This window comes from Phycodurus eques, chromosome 1 (genome assembly GCF_024500275.1).
Source record: "Phycodurus eques isolate BA_2022a chromosome 1, UOR_Pequ_1.1, whole genome shotgun sequence".
In the NCBI taxonomy this organism is placed as follows: Eukaryota; Metazoa; Chordata; class Actinopteri; order Syngnathiformes; family Syngnathidae; genus Phycodurus; species Phycodurus eques.
The window spans coordinates 37,952,136-37,962,383 of record NC_084525.1 but is presented as its reverse complement, the minus strand read 5'-3'; the positions used below and the strand labels follow the sequence as shown (position 1 = coordinate 37,962,383).

The following is a 10,248-nucleotide window of genomic DNA, read 5'->3' as shown; positions in this document are numbered from 1 at the left end:
GGAACGTGTTGCAGCCATAAAATTCTAAGTTAATGATTATTTGCTAAAAACAATAAAGTTTATCAGTTTGAACATTAAATATCTTGTCTTTGTAGTGTATTCAATTCAATATAGGTTGAACATTATTTGCAAATCATTGTATCCTGTTTTTATTTATGTTTAACACAACGTCCCAACGTCATTGGAATTGGGGTTGTAGGTCTCTCCTTTTGAGAGAAAAACAAAGCTAAAAAAAACGACGACGTAGATAAATAAATTGTCGACGATTTTGATCGTTGATGTCGTTGTGACTAATCGCCGATCATGGCAGCGCTACTTCCATCCATCCATCCATCCATTTTCTGAGCCGCTTCTCCTCACTAGGGTCGCAGGCGTGCTGGAGCCTATCCCAGCTATCATCGGGCAGGAGGCGGGGTACACCCTGAACTGGTTGCCAGCCAATCGCAGGGCACATACAAACAAACAACCATTCGCACTCACACCTACGGGCAATTTAGAGTTTTCAATTAACATACATGTTTTTGGGATGTGGGAGGAAACCGGAGTGCCCAGAGAAAACCCACGCAGGGACGGAGAGAACATGCAAACTCCACACAGGCGGGATTGAACCCCGGTCCTCAGAACTGTGAGGCAGACGCTCTAACCAGTCGTCCACTGCGCCGCCGCCCTACTTCCAACTGAGCATAACATTGTGTGTTTTACATGTGGGTCTTTGAAGGAGGCAAATAAGTCCTTTTGGGTTTAGGCGGGCACACCTTCGCACACAAGCCATTGCTCCTTGAGGCGCAACAGTGGCAAATGATGGCTGTAAGAAATTGGTATCGCTAACGACAAAGTGACCTCTGTTCTTTTTTCTGCACTGTCCCTCTTTCAGCACAAATGACCTCATGCCTCTTCTTTGTTGCCCTCACGCCTTTCTCATCTTTCAGGCACCGCACTCATTTCCTGCCTCCCTTATCATAGGTTTGTGCCAAGCTGCCTTTGACACAGGGACAGCAATGTGAACTATTAGGTGGTGTGTGTCTACTGAATGGCAAGAGTGTGGCGCTGAAGAGCATATGCAAACAGTGACAGAGCCCAAAAAACACCCACATAAATGTTCCTACCGATGATGTTACGTCACAGCCCATCATCGATGTTAAAGATGTTAAGATGGGTAAATGCCGAGATTAGAGGTCATATGGCGAGGTGAAACAACTGATGGTGGATCGAGGAGCAGCAGGCTGAGTATGACTCAGAATGCAAAGGTGGAATAAGCTGGGGCCCTTTGAGAAGCAAATGAATGGTTCATTGTTATAGCCAGCAGACAGCGAAGAGAAACAATATGGGCCTTGTGCACAAAACACCCCCATCCCCATTCATTCCTATTTGCATACATAGATGATAATGTGAGACCCTGTGACTCTATGATTTGAATAGTGACATCATTCATGCAAATACATAGTATGAAATTAGGTTGAATTAAACGTATGCATTCTGGTGTAGAAGTGGGGATATGGATTTTACCTGTGCCAGATCACCACAGGATGGGACACTCTCCATATTGTGTTGCCCTCTCACTATGGCACACTCAAACGTATGGAACAGGATATTTTTAGTTCGGAATCAGGCCTTTTCCAAATTTGGATAAAAACACACGTGTCTGCCAAACAAAAGAAATAAACAACACCAGCTCTAAATCAAATCTAATCTAATAGATTAATTAACCCTAATTTAAATCAATGGGGGGAAGAGTCCGCCCAGGCCAGGTAAACTATGTAATATATGTATTACTGTATTTATTTATGATTGTTTACGCCTGTGTTGTTGCTGCCCAGTGTTGGCATTTTTGCAGTTATTTACATACAATTTGGGCATCTATGCATATGTTTCATGTGTTCCATGCACTTGGATCTGCAGTGTAAATCCATCCTTACACACATACAAGTACATGCTCAGAGTACTTGCTCAAAACCAGGAACCAGAAGGCTTCCACTCAATCAAATCTAAAAGTGTCACCCCCAATCTTATTGTGACTAGGTCTATGTTTATTTATCTTGTTATTTCATCACTTTGACATCTGTTTGGAAATGTCAGGGCTCTTGCTGGTAGTATATAATCACCGCTTGTTCTTAATTTGTATCCATGCTTCAAAGTTCGCTTTTGGTCTTCATAAGTGGAAAATTGGGTCTGGAAATGGGGGTAGAGAAGGTTTAAGGGAGTGAAGTCTCTCCACCCTGTATAATTCCAGCCTCAGAGATGCCCATAATTAATCTTTGAGGAAACCTGTCAAATTATTAATAGGGCCCTTAAGAGACGGCCTTCAAAGGAGGCCAGTGTTCAGAGGTGGAGGAGAGGTGCAAGACTTTCAAAGAGGCTATTTACTGTGAAAATAAGACACGGTCGCCCTCCAGTAGTTCCACACCTCGACATGTCAAGGCTCTCCACACATGGAAGAGTTAAAGGGAATGTAGGTCTCTCCAGTAACCAGAAAATACATACTTCAACTTAAAGTGTCAACAAGAGTAAAGTGGGCTGTACTGACAAGAGTCAATGTTTAGCTTGGGCGAAATGAGCTTTAAGGCTTTTGTTTTGTCTTTTCAATGAAAGAGATTGATGCATTGTTAATTGAAGAACCTCAACACAAATGAAAAAGTTACACTCATGAAGAAACATTCAGTACTATCTAATAGTAACTGGATCTGCCTTGCAGGATGTTGCACCAGCCAACAACAGACAGGTATTTTCCTGGAAGCTGCTCCTAAGCCATTTTTTCCTGCATGTGCCAATGACGCCCCCAAGGCCACGTGATGTGACTCCTGAATGAGAGTAACGTGTGAGCATGCAGAAGTGGAATACACAACACGTTTAATGCCTTCTTAAAAGTCCCACTGCACAACTTGTAATAGAAAGATCACATATCATTTAGTCCAGTGGTTGAAACCTTTTCCAACAAGTACCGCCTAAAAAAATACTTGGCTCTCCAAGTACAACCATGACCAACATTAAAACTGGAAGCAACTGTAACATCTTTCAGTTCGAACATTAACACTGCTTAAATATAGTAAAATGAATGCATGTACTTAATGATTAATTAAAACAAGTTTCATGAAAATTGGACTGAAAAGCTTGGAAACAAACAACTCTAAAAGATAAAATGCAACTGTATTCTACTTGAAAGTGAAATACAACTCAACTGTACTTAGCTCTGTTTAGTACTGGATTAAAGTCCGGCCCCCGGGCCAAATCCGGCACGTGTTCATATTTCCACTGCCCCGAAGCCTCTGTCATAAAACCAATAATATGTGGCCCGGCAGTACAAAATACACGCGCAATTTTATATTTCACAACAGGATGGCAGTAAACTTGTGGCTGAACTCTCACGGGGCCGTTTTGCGCATGATCTGTTTTTTTCCCATTTCTGAAATGGCAACTAGAAGTAAGAAAAGGAAAGTTGATAGCGAGGGCCGACGTTTCCAGGACAAATGGAAGTCTGAATATTTTTTTTTAGTTTAGAGTTAGGGCACCCCTGAGTTAGAGCGGTAGCCTCCCAGTTCTGAGGACCCGGGTTCAATCCCCGGCCCCGCCTGTGTGGAGTTTGCATATTCTCCCCGTGCAACCAGTTCAGGGTGTACCCTCCCTCCTGCCCGATGATAGCTGGTATAGGCTCCAGCACGCCCATGACCCTAGTGAGGAGAGGTGGCTCAGAAAACGGATGGATGGATGGAGAGGCAACGGGTGGGTAGTCCTTCAGGTTAATTTTACCTTCTGCCGTCTAGTGGAAGAGCATTTAAATTGTGTTACCCATTACAATGTGTCACTGGCATAGATAGAGGAACAAAGACAAGATTATTTGTAGTGAGTAAATAGTAATTTTCAGACTAATTAAGGGAAAGTGGAACATTTCCCGCTATACACCTGTTGGCAAAGTGGTTGAGGAATTAACGCTCTGAAACACTCTTCCGAAGATTGAAGAGGACATGTGGCGAAGGGGCCTCCTTGTGGTTCAAAGAAATTATGACAGGTCTCACACAATTTTTGCCATATGGGCTGACCAAAACTACAGATGACTTGTGTAAAGAACATCCATGGTAGATTTTAATTCAAGGGAGTCAGTTTCTATGTCATTAAAAATCTTGGAAAACAATTGGAAATAGAAATAATACGTTTCGGGATCAAACTACTGACATAAAAAAAACTTGATGTATTGTATTAACATTTTTATTTGGGAAAGGAAAAACAAAAGTTAGATGGTGATTGTCATGGTCACATTTGAATTGACACAATCACGCATGCACAATTAACATCGGAAGTGTCTTGGAGTTGCTGTGCAGACACGATGACGATGGAGGACTTCCCAACCGGCCACCAGGAGGAAAACACAGCGTGTGTTCAGTTCTCACTCAGTGACAGTGGGAATGTGTGTGTAAACGGTTGTCTGTCAATGTGTGCCCTGTAAATGACTGGCGACCAGTCTTGGGTGTAGTAGTAATGCCTTTTGCCCAAAGTCACCGGGAATCACCCAGGACCCTGAAAAGGATAAGGAGTGGAGACAGAGAGACTCGATAGATGGATGTCTCTATGTGAAACCGGTCCAATGCATGGAGGAGAACCTTTACCATTTTTAGCAAACTGTTATTGTGTAAAAATACCCACATACATAAATTGTTTTCCCTTTAAAAGTTATTGTCCTTATTCAACTTTGTGACAACTTTGGAGAAACAGTCAAAGCAACCCAGTGAAGCATCAAGGAGCAACTGTTATACCTCCAATTATGAATTCCCCTTGTTTTACAAGACAATCTCTGATTGTTAGAGTATTACCTCAGTGGGTTATAAGCCTCATCTTAAACTGTGAGTCACTTAATGAGTTACTGATTTTGATGTTCCTCCCCAGTCTACAAGCAGCATGATAATGAGGGAGACGGCATTGAGGCCTGATGTACTTGGGGGTGTGAGAATACCTTTTAGTCATCTGGCTTAGAGTTGCTCTGTTCAGTGAACCTAACCTATAGTGTGGTTGTTCAGTCCTGTCGTAATTTAAACAATAAAACTACAGGCGGAAACCACCACAAATCACTGATGCAATATACCATTACTTAAGATCTGAATATGAACACCATTACTATATATACGCGTAAGATAAAATGTGTTATGAAATGTATACTCGATCGACATTGTAGAACCCAGAGAAGTTACAGAGATACGTCTGCAGAAGACGCGAGGAAATGATGGGGAGGATTCACACAAAAGTAGATCAGCTCGCATAACATTACGAAAGCACAAAATTTCATGTGGCGGCACGGTGGACGACTGGTTAGAGCGTCAGTCTCACAGTTCTGAGGACCGGGGTTCAATCCCCAGCCCCGCCTGTGTGAAGTTTGCATGTTCTCCCCGTGCCTGCGTGGGTTTTCTCCGGGCACTCCGGTTTCCTCCCACATCCCAAAAACATGCATTAATTGACAACTCTAAATTGCCCGTAGGTGTGACTGTGAGTGCGAATGGTTGTTTCTTTGTATATGACCTGCTCAAGCACGCCCGCGACCCGAGTGAGGAGAAGCGGCTCAGAAAATGGATGGATGGAAAGTGTCATGTTTCATGTCAATTGTTGTAACTGTGTTTGCGCACAATGCTATACTGTTGAGTGCACGTTTTCATATTAAAAGACGCAAAAGAAAAAGCTTGGGAATGTAACCGCTGACGAGACACAGAGACAGACAGCCTGCTGCACAACAGGAGCACAAGAGGGAAAGAGAGAGAGAGAGCAACAGCACATTTAAAGGCAGAAGTGCGCAAATGAAACTTCAGTGTGTGTGTGTGAGAGACTTTTGGGGTGATTACGCTTCATGAACCCAGTTAATATACTTACATTCTCATCTATTGTGTTTTTATGACTGTAGTTTAAAATATTCTGTGACTTGTCTAGAACGGGTTAACTGCAGTTCCATTCATTTTAATGGGGAATTATGTTTTGAGATACGATCATGGTCATGGAACAAATTAAACTCATATCTCAAGGCACCACTGTATTAATAAAAATAGAGCAGGACTGAACGGGACTGAAAAGGATGGGAGTGGGAGTCTGTGAAGTTTTGGCTCAGGATTGGGAGGGAGCGGGATTAATCTCTGTGGGAGTGAGTGTCTTTTTTTTTCTCTCGAAACATTCATTCGGGATTGGGAGGGAATTCGAGCAATCTCTCGGGGAGTACGAGGGAGCGGGAGTCAAAACCCACTCCCGCGTCAGCCTCAAATTTGGACAATGACATAATATAGACAACTGTAGCACCAACTCTCACTAGCAGGATTATGAAAAAAAAAATGTGGTGGGTAATAATGAGCAACATTTACTCCATGACAATTACCTGAGCAATTTTTGAATAACTTGTACTTGTCAGATTAGTTTGAATGCAACATAATTTGTATTTTACTGAAGTAGCTTTGTTGAGAAGAATGTTACATTTAGTCCGTTACATTGAGCTACATTCCGCATTCCACTTGTATTTTTATCTATTCATTATTGCTTGGGCGATCTATTCGCTTCATCAGAGACTTGTCACATGACTCGTTTCACCAAGACGACAAACTCCTAGTGATGCACACATCATGCACAGATAGATCCCAAGTGGTCCTCAACACACCATTCTGCTCAGGTTGAAAAAACTGCTCATTTTGCTGCAGCACCTGCCCTTTTGGCCAGGACAAAGACAGTGACCCTTTTTGCTGCAACCCATTTATTTCCCCGAGCTAGCAGGAAAATACGTCAACACGCCAGGGCTAACAAATAGCATTATGGCTCATGGGGTGCCCATGTTTTTAGCTGTCACATACATACATACATATTTTTTCCTAACCGCCTGACATGAAATGCGACAGATTAAAAATGTGGAAAGATGATTTGCTATACAGTACGTGTGCTTTTGACTTACGCACGTGGTAGTGAACGAATTAAACTTGTATCTCAAGGCATCACTGTCACTCATCAATGTAATATAGATATCTATTACCTGATGGTGAGAAGATCCAAAAAAGATACCAAAAATTGATTGACGGACTAAGAAAAAGAACAATGTCATGCAATCTGTCAGCAAATGTTATCAGCATTTGGGCCCACAAAAGAATCCACTTGAAACTTGGAAACACACAAGAGGCTGCAATGTTCTGCACGTGCTATAAAAGCACCAGGTCAAACAGAGTGCACGAAAGTTAAATTGTACCTCCTCTGATCCAATCAGAACCTTGGGAGTTCTTTGTTCCTCATTGGAGGAAGGGTGGTGTGCTTTCAAAAGGAGCAGGGAGAAAAGAAATCCGCAATGTATGCACACCGACACAGAAGATGAAATGTAAGTTGGAAGAGCTTCCTTTTTTTTTTTTTAACAATCAAACATATGTCAGCAATGTCGCTTAATGTGGGTGAATCCAGAAGTCGAAGTTATTTAAATTTAATAAATCATGCGAGTAACTTGTAGCAACCCCTAATGGGAAAATCCCAGTTTTTTAATGTAGGCCAATAATTAAACTCTACCTGGTGAGCCTACCGTGCTGTTTCTTGTATATATATATACAAAAGCTCTGAATTTGCCTTGGTTTGCTATTTTATCAGAAAAAAATTGTTTTGAAGTGATATTGTGATTTGAATTTGTGTTGTCCTGTTTTCTATTTTTTTTTCTCTTGACTTTCATGAGCTATTCAAAAAACACATTTACCAGTTACTCAGTACTTTTTTTTCTCTCCACTGAATACTTGAGTCATACTACTCAAAAGAATCTACCGGTAATCTTATTTGAATACAATTTTTGGCAACTAAAAATTCACCCTGCCTCTCACCCAAAATCAGCTGGGAAAGGCCCCAGCTGACCCGCGACCCAAGTGAGGAAAAGTGGTATCGATTTAAAAAATAGTTGGGCAGATGATTGATTTCCGCAAAGTTCTGCTGCTGGACGTGGCACATTTGCCGGGGAAGAACCAATTCAAATTTGATGCATATTGAGGAATTTTCTCTACACAATCAAAATGGCAATACCTGAACCTAATCTGCCGTGAACAAGGAAATCATAGATGAACACCGCACCAAACATTTCCCCATTAGGAATTTGTTAGTATTTACGTTTTTTTGTGTTGTAGATACACAATGTCTCAAACATTGAGAACGAAGGCTAAACATTCATGGTGGTGGAGAAATGAAGTATCGGTATATTTTCAAACTTTATTGGCAATTTCCAACATAATTCCAGTCACAATAAATGACAGGTTACATTTGCGAAAGCAAGAACAAAATGACTGCCATTTTATTTCATTTGTTCTTTGTATTGGTTCATGGGTTTGTTAATAAACTGTGGACTCCTGATATCCCTGCTAATCATTTAAGCACGTAAATCATGCAGCAAATTTGGGTACCGCTGGAAAAGGCTGAGGGGGAAAAAAAAGGCGATTAAGAGTTCGGCAAATACTTAAACAGTGACAGTTCAGTTGATAAAAGAAAAAGTGCAAAGAAAATGAAAAAAAAACAGCAGTATTTCACATGAACAATTCAAGTTGAAAAACATGGAAAGCAGTCTACATTTTTTTTTTTTACTGCTCCACCACCACATCAAGTTAAGCAGATTCACAAATTATACTGTACAGAAGTTCAAAGTGCAAATATGAATTGGTATTAAGCTGGTATTTACATTTCATTTTCAGGTTTACTTTGTCCAGTTGGGCTCAGCTCTCACCACTTGCTGTGATTACACTGAACAATGGCATCTCTGGTTTTTTATTACAAACTAGCAAATATTAGCAGTTCATGCCATTTGGGGTGTTCCCATTGCCACAAAACACTTCCATGAAAAGAAAGGATGGACATTTAAATAGTTATAAAACCACAGAAAACCATCCGTGTAAATGCATGGCCGGTCACATTTTTAGTCATATAGCCAACCTTCTGCATCAGTACTCGATTGCAATTATGACTTTTATTATCCACAACTGTTATTGTAGGTAACTCAAAATAACTATATTGCATAGGATTTGTAAAACTGTATTTTTTTTTTTTATCTTAAAGTTGAACCAAACAGACCAAAAACTGTCTTGTAAATTTAACGCATTACAGAAAAGTCTTGTTAACAAGCCAGAAAATAAATGGAAAAATAAATAAATCGCAAAGTATGTGAAATCAGGTTTCAAAATGGTCAAGAATTGAGACATTCTTTCAGTTTGCAGACGCTGTGGGCGTGTCACTAAATGCTCTGAAAACTCCTTCTCCCTGGAGCTTTCAATTGTCAATCAAATACATGCCTTTTTTCATGGCTCCTAACATGGACAGGAAAATTCCCAGCAACGGACATCGCACACGTTATCACAGGTTGCACAGATGCAGCCTCTGAACTGGCATAATTACCAGTAGTCACACCATCGGGACAATTTTCCCTCCTTTGAAATTCAGCGGTACAACATGCTTCTGTGGCCACCAAAGGGAGCACCATAAACGGCCACAGTATCGCGCCACTCGGATGATTTTTTCCCCCCTCCGCCTCCTTGTCCCACGACTGTGAGGCTGACGGCCCGAACACTGGGGTGCCGGACCTCCCGCCGTCAAGTTGTCAAGGGGCCGCCGATGCTGTTTGATGGCCAACTGCATGCGATACTGGTAGTACAGGCTGGGTAAGGTTATCATTAATGAGGAAGTGGCAATTCTGGAGAATGGCCACTGCATGGAATAAGGGCGCTTGATGTTTATATCATGGGGGAGGGCCTCATGCTAGAAAGTATGCACCCCAGCCCCATGACGTCAGGGGTCTAGTTTTTAGCCCTGTCCATAAACTCCGGCCTACTGAGATGATGAAAATAGTTTTTTTATATCTCAACACTTCAGTACTAAATTGTTCTCAGTTTCTGCACGTTTTCAACACTTACCTTCAAAGATATTTAATGCAATAGAAACAAAACAACAATGAGTTTGGTTCAACTTTAACGATACACTGATGATAGGCTGTGCTCGATCAACCGTGAGAACAACCATGACCACTGCTTAAGGTCAGATAGCTTTCTTTTTGTTACTATCAGAAATGACAACACTAGTAGCCCTCCTGCAGTATAATTATCTGGCTGTTGCTGCATAGGACAGGAATAAAATCCTCAAATTCATCCTGTTTCCCATTTGGCTCAGACATGCTAAAATGCTATTTTGTTCACTTTAAGATTAAAAGGATTAGGTTTAATTCAACTGGCTGTTGTAGTATAAGTGACTAAGGTGTTAATAAGGATGTAGGCACTAGTCCCACTGAGGTGAAAG

At 41.3% G+C, this 10,248-nt stretch overlaps 1 protein-coding gene across 1 annotated transcript in view; it reads right to left on the bottom strand.

The window, feature by feature from the left end:
* Nucleotides 1–8,161: 8,161 nt before the first annotated feature.
* The window catches only part of ndfip2 (Nedd4 family interacting protein 2), an 18,233-nt gene continuing 16,146 nt past the window's right edge, over nt 8,162–10,248 (bottom strand). Inside the window, exon 8 of the mRNA XM_061691227.1 lies at nt 8,162–10,248. This exon is cut by the window's right edge and continues 237 nt beyond it. The gene's annotated coding sequence lies outside the window, so the exon portion shown is untranslated.